The sequence below is a fragment of the Meleagris gallopavo genome, chromosome 13 (genome assembly GCF_905368555.1).
Source record: "Meleagris gallopavo chromosome 13, MGAL_WU_HG_1.1, whole genome shotgun sequence".
In the NCBI taxonomy this organism is placed as follows: Eukaryota; Metazoa; Chordata; class Aves; order Galliformes; family Phasianidae; genus Meleagris; species Meleagris gallopavo.
This window is the reverse complement of record NC_139416.1, coordinates 4,668,684-4,683,593: the sequence shown is the minus strand read 5'-3', so window position 1 is coordinate 4,683,593 and position 14,910 is coordinate 4,668,684. Positions and strand designations below refer to the sequence as shown.

General features: G+C 38.1%; 1 protein-coding gene across 7 annotated transcripts in view; it reads right to left on the bottom strand.

Annotated features, from left to right (window-relative positions):
• TOX3 (TOX high mobility group box family member 3) overlaps positions 1-14,910 on the bottom strand; it is a 228,022-nt gene that overhangs the window by 83,185 nt on the left and 129,927 nt on the right. For 2 of the 7 annotated variants that reach the window (XM_085235016.1, XM_085235018.1), the window contains exon 8: positions 672-924. The exons of the other annotated variants lie outside the window; for them this stretch is intronic. The gene's annotated coding sequence lies outside the window, so the exon portion shown is untranslated. The remainder of the gene's footprint in view (positions 1-671; positions 925-14,910) is intronic. 7 annotated transcript variants of the gene reach the window in all.

The following is a 14,910-nucleotide window of genomic DNA, read 5'->3' as shown; positions in this document are numbered from 1 at the left end:
AACAATCCTTTCTTCTCATTCTATAGAGGAGCTGCACTGGGGCCTACTTTGGCCATTAGTCTAAGGAAAGCCTTTGTTGAACATATAGCTGCTTCTCACATTGAAAGAATAAATCACATTCTTATTCCAAGTATGTCTTCACTGCATTCACTGATGTGAATGTTGTTCCATGGCTGAAAAACTGGGTAAACAGCTTGCCCTGTGTCGGCTCTGTGCTACCGTGGCTGCATCGCTGGCTGAGCAACCCAATTTAAAGTGGGCCTGGATGTGCCTCTAAGAGCCACAGCCTGGGTTAGAGCTGCAAGCAGTGCATCCTTTCTTTAGAGTTATTTAGTTAGTTCATCAGGCTGGATTCACAGAATCACAGAACTAGAAGGGTTGGAAGGGACCTCTGGAGATCATCTAGTCCAACCATTTTGCTAAAGCAGATCCCTGCAGCAGATTACACAGGAAAGTATCCAGGCAGGTTTTGGATGTCTCCAGACAAGGAGACTCCACAACTTATCTCGACAGCCTATTCCAGTGCTCTATCACCCTCAAAGTAAAGTTCTCCCTCATGTTCATATGGAACTTCCCATGTTTCAGTTCTCTGCAATTCAGAAGTCAATCACCTTTACAAAAATATGCAACTCTCTCTCTTCAGTGTGCCTCATCATTTGGTATCAACTTACATTTTTTGCCCGTCTTCATATCCTCAAACATAAGAAAAATGGAAGATCCAGGTTCTGGCAGACCATAGGGACCTCTGCTGACAGCTTCTATGCAGACAGTCATCTTTGAGTGAGCAGACTTCAGCTTCAGTCATTCAAGTCCATGATTTATAAAGCTGGATTTGATGTTCCATGACCACTCTGGTGGGAAGGCTCCCATTACCACTGGGTAATCCCATAGCACTGCAGTCACAGCTGAGCTTCTGAGCATCTCCTAAGCATTACAAGCACAACTCATGTCAGCCTGTGGCACCTACAGATAGAATCCTCCATTTTATCATTTAAACTGGAGTTTGCCTGTCTTATAAAATTAACATTTCTCCCTTTCTGCTTCCCATCTCAGTTAGCACTCTGTGCTGCCAAACAGAACAAGGGCTGCAAGGAAGAGGATCTGCTGTTTCAGCAGGGAGCTCTCAGGGAGCACCCAGCTCTGAAGTGCTTTCACAATTTTTCAGGCACAAATTCCTATGCTGTGTTTCAGTGGACGTGTGCATTTGCGTACTGTACATCTGCACAGATGTGTAACTTAAAATTTAAAAAGAGTACATAAATATTCTAATGACCCAGACATCGTATAATCCCTTTTGCTACAGATGTTTTCAAACAGGGTAAATGATAGACACATAAATATATTCAGTGAAATAATTTTTATTCTCTACCCACACAACACATTTGTGATGCTGGGAAATTTGTTGCAGGAAAATTCTGGACATTGTCACTGGACATACGAATGCCTTTGAATTAAAATCTCTATTCCAAAGTTTTTCCCTTTTTTTTTTTTAATTCTTTAAATATAGCACTGCAGCAAAATAAATTTTAAAAATAATGTTCATAATTATTTGCAAAGATAACAGCTGGGTTTCCTGGTTCATGCTCCCTTGTTCTTGCATCTCAGAAGAATTCAACTAGCCTAGTAGCATTTATCCTGCCTATTCCTTTCACAATTATCTCTGACTCTATGAGACGACCTTTCATCTCCCTCTTCTACAGACCAGCTTCCTCTAACTCTAACAAATAACTAAGGTCTCTCTGCCCTTGTACCACACTAGTTTCAGTTTGGAACCTTGTCTGTTCATACAAAACCTTGTTTATTAATTTATTTATTTTTCTTTTAAATTGCAGACTGGTCTCTTGAGCATTACTGAAACGCTGTCTTCTCTCACTGATACCAACCTATGCGAAGCCTCTGTATTTGCATTTCACAATTTGCCCTGATTCTACATTCCTTGATTTCACTGTGGTTGAGAACATTCAGCCTTCTGCCCAGTGGTTTGTCTGGTCTCTGAGAACATATTTGGTACTTCCTTCACTTGGTTGTGAGCTTATGGTCTTTTCTGTTCTAAGTACTGTTCATGCATTTTTTCAGATTTTGAAGTCAGCTTCTGAAAATCACTCATCTAAAAAAAGTCACTGTGGATTTACACGTACCTACTATATGGAAGACCACATGCATATTAGTCAGCAGTTTATACAATCCAAAATTGGTTGTACAGGAACTCTGTATGTCTGATTTATCTTTCTGCATTTACAATAGAAGAATTTGGGCTGGATTGCATATCATATTATGAATGCAAGCACTAGCAAAGCACTGGAAGGTCTTGCTTTGACAGATTATTTCTCCTTTCAGACTGTTCTACATGTTAAACTTGCCACTAGGTATTCCACTGGGATGGACTGAGTGTGCCCTCTCTATCAATACTCCTGTGCACCTACCTCAACTCAGTCGCCACGTGGTGCCCCTCTCTCTCCACAGCAAAGTAGGAAAAAGCACATCGTACATGAGGGTAATGGAAACTGCCATGTACAAAACTGAGGAGGCGTAACTATTTTCTTGTAACTACAGACTATCTGAAACATCTGCAGTGACTTAAAATCTGCCAGGAATTAAAAGTCTTCAACCATACTTCAAATCATCAGGCTTTTCCAGCCAGTCACGATTTCGCATGACCTGTTCAGCATCTCTGTTTCCCCCTACATGTTATAACTTCCCCCAGAAATCTCTGTTGATCTTTAAAGTCCTGGATTTTGTCAGTATACTGAAACTATATTAATTCCTTTTTCTTTTTCTGCATCTCCTTTATTTGTATTATCCTTATCTTCATTGTGAAAACTGAGTCAGAATGTTTAACACCTGAAAAATACATTTCTGTGAGTAGGTTACCTTTGCTATGTTTAAAACTCTACTGCTTTATCCGGAAACCTCATTTCTTTTGTATTCAGAAAGTCTTTTATCTTAGCCCTTTGCACAAACTTATTTTGTACCTTTTGCTTACATTCTTCACTTTGTTCTCTAATCTTTCAATCTTCCCTACCAGTTTTATCTTAGGGATGATTGACACATGGACTTCAACAGTCTCAACTGCTCTTTTATTTCTCCCAAATAAATGTCTTTGCTGGATGGCAGGTGTAATTCTCTAGCTACAAAACTTTAGCTTTGAATACCTCCAATTTTATTTTTTCATATATACCCTTCCATGATCCCTGTACTTTTCTTTCTTTGTGCAATTTTTGATGTAAGTATAAATCTAACTTGGTTATAACACCTCATATCAAGATAGTCTTCCGTTCTTACATCTCCAGTCATGCTGTATTTATTATGCACACCTCTGAAGAGGATTGTTCCTTTTAGTCTATTCTTTTAAATTGTGTAAAGAAGCAATATTGCAGTATTCAGTCTATGATTTAGGCTACACACCCAGACTGAATTAAAACTAGATGGAATGACAATTCAGATACGTTGTGTGTTTAAAGGCCTCTATGTGAAAGAAAAAGAAATCTATAATGTTACCCTCGGGATTTCAGGCAGTGATATTCCAAGTCTGAAAGAGAGGGAATAAAGAAACTGAAAAAAGATACACACCACTGACCAATCAATTGAAAAGTACGATAAATGGAAAACAGAAAACTCCCTGGATTTTCCTTGTGGGCTGATAGCAGTGGCTTTAGATAAAAAGAAAGAGCACTTATGAACAACTTTCTAGTTGAGACATAGAAACTAGTTTTTCTGAAGGCATAACGCACAGCAGCAAATTCTTAGGTGGTAAGGAAAACCCTGCCACTCCCCAGGCTGCAGGCTGAATGATGGATGGCCCATCTTCCAACTATCCCACAGCCTCTCACTCCATCTCTGAGAAACTCACAGGTGACTTCTGCCCTGCTTCTAATTTCCTCTCAGTTCTGGGAGACTACTGGAATCTCTCCTCACCCAATGGGCTGTCTAATAATGTTAATCCTCAGCAAAATGAAAAAAATGCCACCAGTGAACCAAAACAAATGTGAAAAGCCAAGCCTGTCGGCCACGTTCCCTGCCCATGCAGGCAGCCTGGGCCACTGGAAGCATTCTCCAATCAGACCAATGCACACATTTAATCTCAGCACAACTTCTCTCTAACACTAATAGTGGTACTTTCAAAGTAAAATTCCTTGCAAAAGAAAGATCAGAGCAGGCTTCGCAAGCTCAGTCCTAAAGGACAGTAAAATGCTCTCCTCTACAATGCTTTTCTCAAACAAGTTGAGTTTATTTTGCAAAACCACAGCTCACCTTTTTAGTGCAGGGATACTTTGGGCCATAAAAGCAAATAGGCAAATATTAAGTGAGGTGACTCAAACATTTCCGCAAGCAGAAATCACTCTAATTTTGTCAGAAAACAAAGTTCAGTATTGACAGAGTTTTATAAGCCATCTCACTTCACTTTGTTTTTCCACTTCTTTTTTCACAGCCCAAACTTGAAGGGCGATGTAACCTCGGTGGCTGCCAAAGGCACACACAACTGCTCCGGACTGTCCCGCAGCTCCCACGACTTCCTTTGACCAGGACACACGGAAGCTAACTCCGCTACAAGTGCTGGTGGCAACAGGAGGCAGTGCATGTGCCTAGGAAGCAAAGGGAAGGCCAAACTAAATCCCAGCCTTCCCTTTTTTTCTACGTGGAACATGCACAGATGATAGTCGCTGTTTCTTAAATGACTCCAATGTGTTTTAAAATATCAAAAAAGAAAACCTAAGAGCCTGCAGAAATTTTGTTTATATTACCGGCATTGAAAAGTCCTGCCTTGATAGCTGAGTCATATCATTTTTCACTATTTTAATATCAATTGCTACCAAGTTTCAGCAACTGAAAAGGGAGAATGGAAAATTCTAATGAACTGGACAAAAACCTTCCCTTAAAATAATGCAAGGATTGTAGAGGAACTATACAAAAACTATTTTATTGTAATGAAAGAAACACATCAAAATAAATCTAGTTTTACTGAAATGCTTAGCTGTTTTAGCTTGTAACATCCTCTTTTTGTGTATAATTTAAGCCATATAACTTGATAGGGAAAGCACTGAATGGAGACTAGAAGCAGATAGCTCTATTCCAAAACGCTGCACGTAAAGGTTGTATCAATGTTTAGTGGATAGTGCCCTAATTCATTACAGAATGGGATTCGTATACTTACACAGTAAAAAGCTCGGATTAGGCACACAACATAATTTCCATTATGTTAATGTTGCTTTAAAATATATTGCACAGAGTGCTGCAACAATCAAATTATCAATTATAATGTCTACTCAGAGTAGGAAAGTGTTGCAAACAGAGGGCTGATTACTGCTTCAGTACTTCCAATCTGCATACTCATTGTTTAGTACAGGGAAAACAAATTATCTTGTGTTGGCCCTAGTTCAAATTTAATTAAATGAGTGCAAAGCAATTATAATAAAGTACAATAGTATAGTAATGAAAGGAAAATAACTCATTAACCTATTAATCTTTATTTATGTTCCTCTCAAATAAGTATGTAATTTCTTTATCACTGCATCCCATAAGAAATAGGCTCTCAGTGCTCACGGCCTGCTTTGGTGGGGTTTATTTTGCTGAAGATCATTGTATGACTTCACTGTTACTATTTCTAAAGATTTTATTTAATGTGTCTGATTTTTCTCCTCTCCCTTACACAGTATATTTTAAAACCCTTTCCCACATATCTGCGATGTAGATTATAAACCTGTTCTCACCCCTCTTTTCTTTTAACACTTGTCAATTCTGAAAGGTAAACCTCTCTAGGAGCACTGGTACGGCTTCTGTCATTGAGTAAGGGAGGGAGCGCTCCCAGAACATCTGCTACAAAAGTCAGCCTTACATTAAGACATAAGACGAAGGCATATTATTTTTGAAAGGACCTGACACAGCTATCTCTTTACGATCTACGGTTTTAACAACATACCCCATATTTTCAAATGTGTTTTCCTTCCAAGTTCTATCTAAGTTTCTTGGAGGTTTTGTTATTCCGACAAATCTGAAGTTTAAAGAAAAACAGTATTTTTAGGCTATTAGCCAAATATTGGTTTATGGATTAACCACGCCTGCTGTATGGTAGCTATCATCATTACCTAATCTGTACAAAACTGGGTTTGTTTTCATTGGCATCTTACATTCTGGTGTGTACATTTAATGTCATACACCAGTGCATAGCTTATTGCAGCCAGGCAGGGTTGACTCTGTCCTTTCACTAAGCTAAGCCATGCAAAAGAAAAACAAACAACAAAGCATCAACCAAAGCTAAGCACAGGGGAAACAGAAGATTATGAGCAAAAGTACACTGCAAAAATCGTTACCAAATAATTTTTTTTTTTTAAGAGTGAGGAAATTAATAACATTGCCATTAAAATTTTCTCAGCTAAATAAGAGAAGTAGTGGTGATACTAATACCTAATGTTATCCTGGCGAATAGGCAAAATTAAGTGCTACATAAACCATAAGAAAATTATATTAGAAGAACTATAGTTTTAAAATATAGCCTTCACTTCTGCATGCACAAGTGTAATTACTGCACTTAGAGATGACCAGAGGTACTTGTGCAAAACAACGACCAGAAATACTGCTCTGAATGCACACAAAGACTGGATGAAGGCTCCTTCTGAAAACTGGGAAACAAAACCCTGACAAAGAGTTTGTCAAATGTCCTGAGGCTCTTTCCTTTCCTCTGCAGACCCAGTGCAGGCAGGGTCCAATCTTCCTGTCTTATAAGACTAGCAGAATAGCTTCCAAAAAGTTATTAACAGATTCTCTGAGAGGATTGTAAAGGTGCAAATTTACAGCTCAGATGGCTGAGAAACATACAAGTTCACCATATCTTTCTTCTTCACACATAGCAAAAAACTTCTGCCTTGTAGAGTATATTTCTGGTTTCACAATCTGCTGCAGAGAACTCTGTTAGCAAGAAATGGAACTCTTTAATCTTAATGACACTTAATGAATCACTCTATTCTTTGCACATTTTTAACACTCAGTTCTGTATTTCACACTTATTGCTCAGTTCTTGCTTTTATATTATCACAGGACTTGTACTGCATTAATAGAGCTCTGCGCAGAGCCGCGTGCAGAGCCCCTCTGTCGGGCAGTACAAATGGCATTGCTCGTCGTGACATTGCCTCTGACCTGTTGGGAAGAGCATCAAGAAGTGCAAAGCCATCGCCAATAGGTGGCACATTTGCATTTTGCAGAGCATAAGTGCTACAGTTCTTTTTGCTTGTTTGTTTTTGTTTATTTGTTTGCTTTTACAATGATTCATGTTTTAATTACAGTATTTCAACATGTGAAGTAACTAAATCATTAAAAAGAGGGAGAAAGCAAAAGGAAAAATAAAAAATCTGCCATGTACAATCATCAGAATCTCACACAAATTGTCATCTTATTCAGTCCAGAGTTAAGTACTTGTCATCAAGCTAAATTAATGTTTATCCTCTTTGTAGAGCAACCACTAGAGGGGAGTTTGACACTCGTGTTGCAAGTTCACAACTAGATACTGAACTGTAGGGAAATATAGAAGATGAGAAATCCACAATAATTAAAAACTACTATCCTGCCAAATGCACAAATTCTCACCATCTTTCCAGATTACTGACTGAGATGATTTCTGGCTTAATAAAAGTCTGAATCCCGCTGCCAGCTGAGCTGACTTTGTCCAGTTTCCTGATACAGAAGGAGAAAAAAATGAAGCTGAGCTGAAGAAGAGAACGTGAAGCATGCTCAGTAATGAAAACAAATAGAAAATAAAATTGGCTGAGGCTGGACTAGACCTTACAGCCACTGGGCTTCTGCAAGCCAGAAAGCAGCAGGGAAGGAATCTTTCTCCTGCCTGCAAATCACTGGCCTAACATGGTATCCCATGAAAATATACAATTTTAAAATAGATAATAATGTCTGCTATATGCGACTAAAATATATACCTAACTGTCCATGATTTTTCCTCCTGTGTGATCTTGAGTTTATTTAAAGTGAATTCCTACTGTACCGTGCACCACAGAGTGACAAGGTCAGATTTTCAGAAAGCATCGATGGGTATAATGCACATCATGGGTGAAGCTTTCCTTTAATGCAAACAGACACAGTTTCATTGAAGTTACCTTAAACCTGCAAGATTTGGTCATTATCTGCATAACTCAAGCGCACCCTGCCAGAGCATCAGATCTGCTGCAGAATGCGTAGCTGCGGTGGGAATTAGGACACAATCCCTCAAGTGTTTGGGCACAGGAGGTACAACCAACACATGATGACCTGCCAATAGCCTACACCTAGCACTTCTGCCAGAAGGAATACCTCAAGTCTGATTGAGTCAGTCTGATCACAACATGGGATTTTTTTATCACAGCATTGTACGGAGACCACCTAGAAAATAACAATAAAATAAAATCCAAAAAAAAAAAAAACAAGTCTGCAACTTCCTTGAAGTTGCAGTCCGTATGACTGTGGATATTTTTAGATCCAACTATATATGTCACAAGTAGAATATATGTATGTGTTCGCAGACAAACCATTTTTTCATAACTGTTTCAGATGTACTTCTACTGATCTTCAGAATAATGGAGCAGTGCAGAGTCAAAATAATAAAAAGAATAATATATCTTTGAGAAGAAAGAAGTGAATACACTGCACATTGCTTGTCACAAAGAATGTATTTAATCCCCGCTCTTATTTATAGCATCAAAATGCTTTTGACAGATGTAAGGATAGTAAAAAGTCAACAAACATGAGACAAAGACATGAAACAAAACCACTCAATTTAAATCAAACACTGTTTAAAGGGGCATTGATCATGTAAGTATATAAAGTATATATTTACAAGTTAGAGCTGTCACAACACTGCTGTTGTGCTCCATAACATACTGTTCACCTAATTTACTCTATCACACAGCAGTGTAAATCAGGAGTTATTCCACTGATGACAATGGAATTTTTCGGGCGTTCTATTGATAAAAGCAGACTCTGTATCTGAAAACCTTCAATTAAAGAAATAATTAGTGTACACAGGTGTTGTTTTTCTCTGGTAATTGATGTGGATGCCTGAACAGTTCTAAAGGCTGGCCATTTGCTTGACAGACAGGAATTTATTTTCCTCTGTAATGAGCACAATTTCACATGGATGGGCTTTTTTTTCTTCACAAAATAGAAATCTACATTGCAGCATTCAATCTTGCTCAAGCCAAAACCTCAAATGGCCCCAAAAGGTCTTCTACAACTCCACTGAATTTATGCAAACTAATACAGCCATTGCCACTGAAAGAGGGCTGGAAAGCAGTAATTCCTGAATACTGGGAGATGTGCTAAGGCTGCCAGACACCTGCTGACTACTGCCCTTGGTGTTCAGGTATCTGAAAGCAACTCAGAAACATTTTGGGGCAGGCACAAGAAACAAGAAGGCACAACAACCAAAGGGCATTTCTTCATTATTATAACTGAATAATGGAAAAAAAGTTTGCCAGCTCTCCCTCCCAGGCACGGTTCAGCTTAGGACAAGAGCAGGCATGTGATGGCTGGTGACAGGACCAGTCTTGCAGAGGACAACACGCCTTGGCCTGCAGCTCTGGAAGCAGAGTACTTCTGTCCACCGTAAGAATTATCCTTAACAATGATGCTGTGAATTAATGTACAAATAATTTCTATGGTAAAATGAGATTTAAAGATCACAGCGGATTAACTGACTATGAAAACATGAGTCTACAATGCAACCGTCACTCATACAAGGCTAAAGACAATTCTAAAATGTTTCATAAAAATAGTTAAGGAGCTGTGTCAGTGCTCCCATAAACCTGCTGGCAAACCTTATTCTAGAATATTCTACAGGTGATATTTTCTTTGATATACTGTATACAGAACTGGTTCAGATGTGATAACAAGATGAAACACGGACATGGAGACCTAGTCTTACAAGGACTGCTCAGGAGCATGCCAGCCTCACAAAGCAAGGAGCTCCAGTACAAAACCCTTAAAGTCACTCTTTACAAAGTGTGATTCATCTGCTTAATGGTGACAGAGAATTCAGTACGTAGTCCAGATGGTAGCACAGCTAACAAATCTAGCCTGGCTTTTTGATGCAATGGACAGGCTGTCTGGTTCACACTGAAATAGGCAGATAGATTGATAGGCTGACAGACAGACAGACAATGACCTTCTCTTCTTGATATGGTTTTCCTCTTAATACACACATCAGAATAAAACACGCAGGTATGCACAGACCTTAATAATCTAGAAAACTAGCATAGGAATAACCTGAAAGTATAGGCAGATATTTACTTTCTGTTTACAAGTTCAGTTGTTTCCAAGGTCCCTTTAGGAAAGAAAAGGGCAAGGCCGGAGTTTGAAAACCTATTCAATAATAGATCTTAAACTCTAAGCTAGAATAGGACAATCCTGAGCCAGCACAGTAATTTGCCAGCAGCTGGTAGATGTACTTTGTAGTATTACAAGCTTTTGGCAAAGAAACTCAACTGACTCTGGATTCTATTCCCAGTGCTGCCTTTCCCCAACTTTTAACCCAGGGCAATTTACCTAACTTCTGTCTGTTCCTGGTTAGCCATCTGGTAAATAGACAATATAATTGCATCCTTCATAGGCTCATTGCAAGGCTTAATTATTGAATGCCTTTAAGATAAGTCAAGGTTCTTGGTGAAGATTTGTGCAGTCCATTAATAAATAATAACAGAGGAGTGGTGAGGAGGGGGCGGGTAAAGACATACTGCACAGATGCAGTGTTAGCCCAACACTGGCAGGAGAAACACAGGACTGTAATTAGCTGACATGATCTGGAAAGGAGGAGAGCAAAATCACTAAATTGATTATACTAGAAAACATATAGAAGGAAAATGGGCTAAGCTGAAATGACAAAAAAGTAAATTTGTACAAATGAGAAAGGACAGAGCTGGCAAAACAGAGTAAATCATTGGAGAGATGTTGAAGTCTGAGCCAGGGAGCTCATACTGACTGGAAGGAGAACTTCTCCATGATGCACAATTCCTGCTGCATCCTGTCCCAGCTTGCTCATTTCTCTGCAGCACGGATCGCGCTAATGGATGGCATTGCCACGGGGCACGTGCCCTCCTCTATCTCATCCCTAGTGGGTGGGACCTCAGGGAGCTGACAGCTTCTCCTGGAAGTGTGGCATTTCTGGGACATACATCTGCACAGACATCTCCCTGCTGCCTAAGGGAAGCAGCAGACTCCCATCACCAGCCTGATCATCTGCAAATTATATCACAGGAACTACTTGCATTTCCGAAGCATAATTGCCATAAGTGAGCCACTGATTGCTATCTGACACCTAGCTTTCCTGCTTCCATTTCCCAGATGTTTCTGGTTCTGTCATTACTCTTAACTCCATTTTATCAGAGACGTGACAACATACGTTAAAAAGACATGGCTGTACCAAAGAGAACTATATGTGATAAGTACAAATTAGAATCAGTGTTTGAACAGGATTATCAGTAATTTAATAATTTGCAAATGAAACACAATTAGCTTATTGTTTATTCAGATCTCACTGGAAAAAGTTGTTTGCTATACTGGACTTTTTCACTGCCAAAAATATGCACTTTAAATAATACAGCAGAAAACAAAATCCTTTATCTAAATAGTTTATGTCTCCCTTTATTCACTTATTTATTGTAAAAATACTGGACATTCACTTAAAAAGTTCTTTTTCTGCAAGTTGTTATTTGAGTTAGAAATCTTTGGGTAAAATAATAATTCTATTCTATAAAATAGTAAATAAAATAGTCCTATTTATAGTTCGATAAAGCTATCAATCTTGTTTTCTGTTTGTTTGACACAGGCTTCAGTTATTAACTCCCTCTTCCATAAATATAATTAGCACCCATTGAAGCTACCACTGGATTCAGTTCTCCAACCTTAATTTGTGTTTACTTTTGAAAAACAAAAACATAAATGCGAACAAAGAGATGAATCAGTCTGCACAGTAGAAATTTAAAGATTTTATAAGGGTCTTTCTCTGAAATCAATTCATACCAAGGACCAGCCCTCAGATTTTATTTTTTTCAGAAATCGTCTTGTGTCTGAATTTTTCAGAAGTCGTACACTATCTATGCAGTAATTTTTAACATAAGAAAAATTGAGAGATTGGAAGAGAAAGTCCATAAACCCCACCCTTACATTAACAATTTACTATGGTATTCCTACTCTACTAAAAATGTATAATTTCATCTGAGAAGGAAAAATAATACAACATATTTTCTACCAATGCAGGTAGGTTCTTCTCTAACATAGAAAGACAAGTGGTGGGTTTCAAGAACATTTTCATCAAGCTGAGAAATGTCCTCCAAAGGAACATAAAGAGTCACTAGCTGTACTAAAAAGAAAAATACCTCATACTAATCCAGCAAGAAAATGAAAAATAGTAGAGAAGAAGGAATTTGTGGTAATTTTCCAGTCCTATTGCTGAATCCATGGAACACATCCCAAGACACACTGAGTAGTTAAATGATTTTGTTCCATTAAATACGTTTTGAAAAATCATTTGGCCTCATCACTTGGTAGAGAACAATGAGACTTGTTCAATCTTGCTCTTAAAAGTATGAGTGACTCATAAAAATTCCATGCCTTTTTTTTCTCTAAAATATTAAGTATGAAAACTTCAGCTTGCCTTCTGCCACTCCACTACTCATCTGCCTGCTATTGACAATAAAGGTGTGTCATTTCCCATAAAACTTTATTCCAGCATTCAAGCTTTTCTTGGAAACACAAGCAGGAGAATCCTTGATCTGCAAAAGATAAATGCTATTCTGTTCTAGTCCATCTGATCAGCCTGTCAATGACAGTCATTCATCTGCTGTGGAACAGTGAACAGTGCACCATGAATTTGCTAACACTGCATCTGCCAGTACATTTTTCTTTGATAGTAAGTGAGGCATAATAAACCTTGATCTTTTTTATATGCTGTTTTTTGTTTGGGAAGTATGATGTAGTGGCTATTTACTACTTCACTTTTTTCCTCTATAGAATCACATTCTACTCTCTCAACAAATTTCTTTCTTTGATTCAATACAAATGACTACTTATTACTCTTAAAAAAAAATAATAATTTAGCAGTAAGACCTCCGTGATAAAATTTTAGGCCCTCATTTACAGCGCTGACACCTGCTGAGTGATGCATCAAAGAGAGAGGGCCTATTATCGCCATAAGAACTCAAGAAAATTCTTTCTGAATTCCAGTAAATAACTTCCTTTTCAACAGCTTATTCAAGATATATGAATGTGATGAAATTCTCTGTTCTGTGCGAGTGAAAATGTTTTCATTTTCATTCAGCAAGTAGCAATCTGCAGCCCACAAAGGCATTAGAAAGAATGTTCGTCTTTACAGTGCTCCGTGGAAGTTGTTAGAACACCTCTGTCAAAACTTTTCAGGCTAAAAGCCCTACCTCGCCGACCAATTAAACACACACACAATTGATCATTTAGGAGCTGGAGAAGTATTCTCAGATCTTTCATTGCCTGTGTGCTGGTATTTTGCTAGCAGTACATTTTTCAGTAAGTCTGCTTCTAAAAGAGAGCACACTGCTGAGTTTCTTTTTTCCTGTAACAGTAATGACTCACGTTCTCCTATCATGCTCCTTCCAGAAGAACAGTCAGTTTGTGTTTCACCCAATGTGGATGAAAAACTAATAACTATATCACAGATTTCTTTTTAGCTAAGTTTGTTTATACACAATTTGAGTATCTCTGTTTTTTAAGAAATAGAAAATAGGCGAAAGAGGAGAGGGACCAAGCTAAGGTGAGTACAAATTAGCTTATGCATGGGTGTCCTTGGATTAAAGAACAGGTTTCCACTCATGCATACTGCTTTATCTCACCTGAAGTTAATGGACTCACAATAATTGACACCTACTATGAACCCAACTAATGTCATCTACGCACAGATGAAATAGCATTAATGAAAGGAAATCACGACAGAAAATAACAGTAGTGCTCCCTGTTAAATATACTGTGTCTGTATGTAAGAAAGCCAGTATGAAGATTGTTTTGACCCCACTGATCTCTCTGATGTTGAGATGCACGTGCAAGGTTTTAAAACAACATGGATAGGCTTCTTTCACTCCAACAGTGTGAATTCCTTTGAGAAATAAATGATTATGTTTCAGTATGAGTAAAAATTACTTTTGTTCTAGATTATTATCACACTTCCTCTTTTTCACCTTGACTGCTGGAAAATTATTATCTATTATATAGAAGCACAATCCATTAGAAAAAAATAAAGCAAGAAGGTACATGTCATTCTCAGTAATGCAATGCATAATTACTGGATAAGATACAAATTAATACTTCTTGTGTTTACTGTGGGAAACAATTTTTCAACACTGCTAGCAATTTCCAGACCTCTAGTTCTATTTTTTCCCATTCTTATGAGCAGATTTCTCTTTGAGCGTAGACGCTCTCTAGAGAGAGACTGCAACTGCATTTATAAGTGCACAAATAGTGATTCTCACTGACACCATATTCTTAATTGATTAGAGTCTGGAAGATTTGGAACAGCTTACCTCATACAGTAGGTGCATTGTGGAGCAACTTGCACTTATTTAAAGACAGAAAGATAATTACCATTTCTACAATAGCAGAAGCACTCTCCCATGAGCTTTATTTTCTGTTAATATTAGAATTCTTTCACATATTCACCATATTTCAGATTCTCCTTTTTATGCACTGAAAACTGGTTAATCTTTTTTCCTTACTGTAACTTTCCATGTTCAGAACAGCAATGAGAACAAGATAGAAAATCGTCTGTAGAAAATAAAACAATCATCTAATTGATATATGTTTTCAAATTAGTATAAATATTGTTTTTTAGCTTATATTTTATGGCAGCACCCACCACGGAAATCAAGCACTGAATCAGCACTCACACAGCGACTTCTACCAACAGAGGCTAAG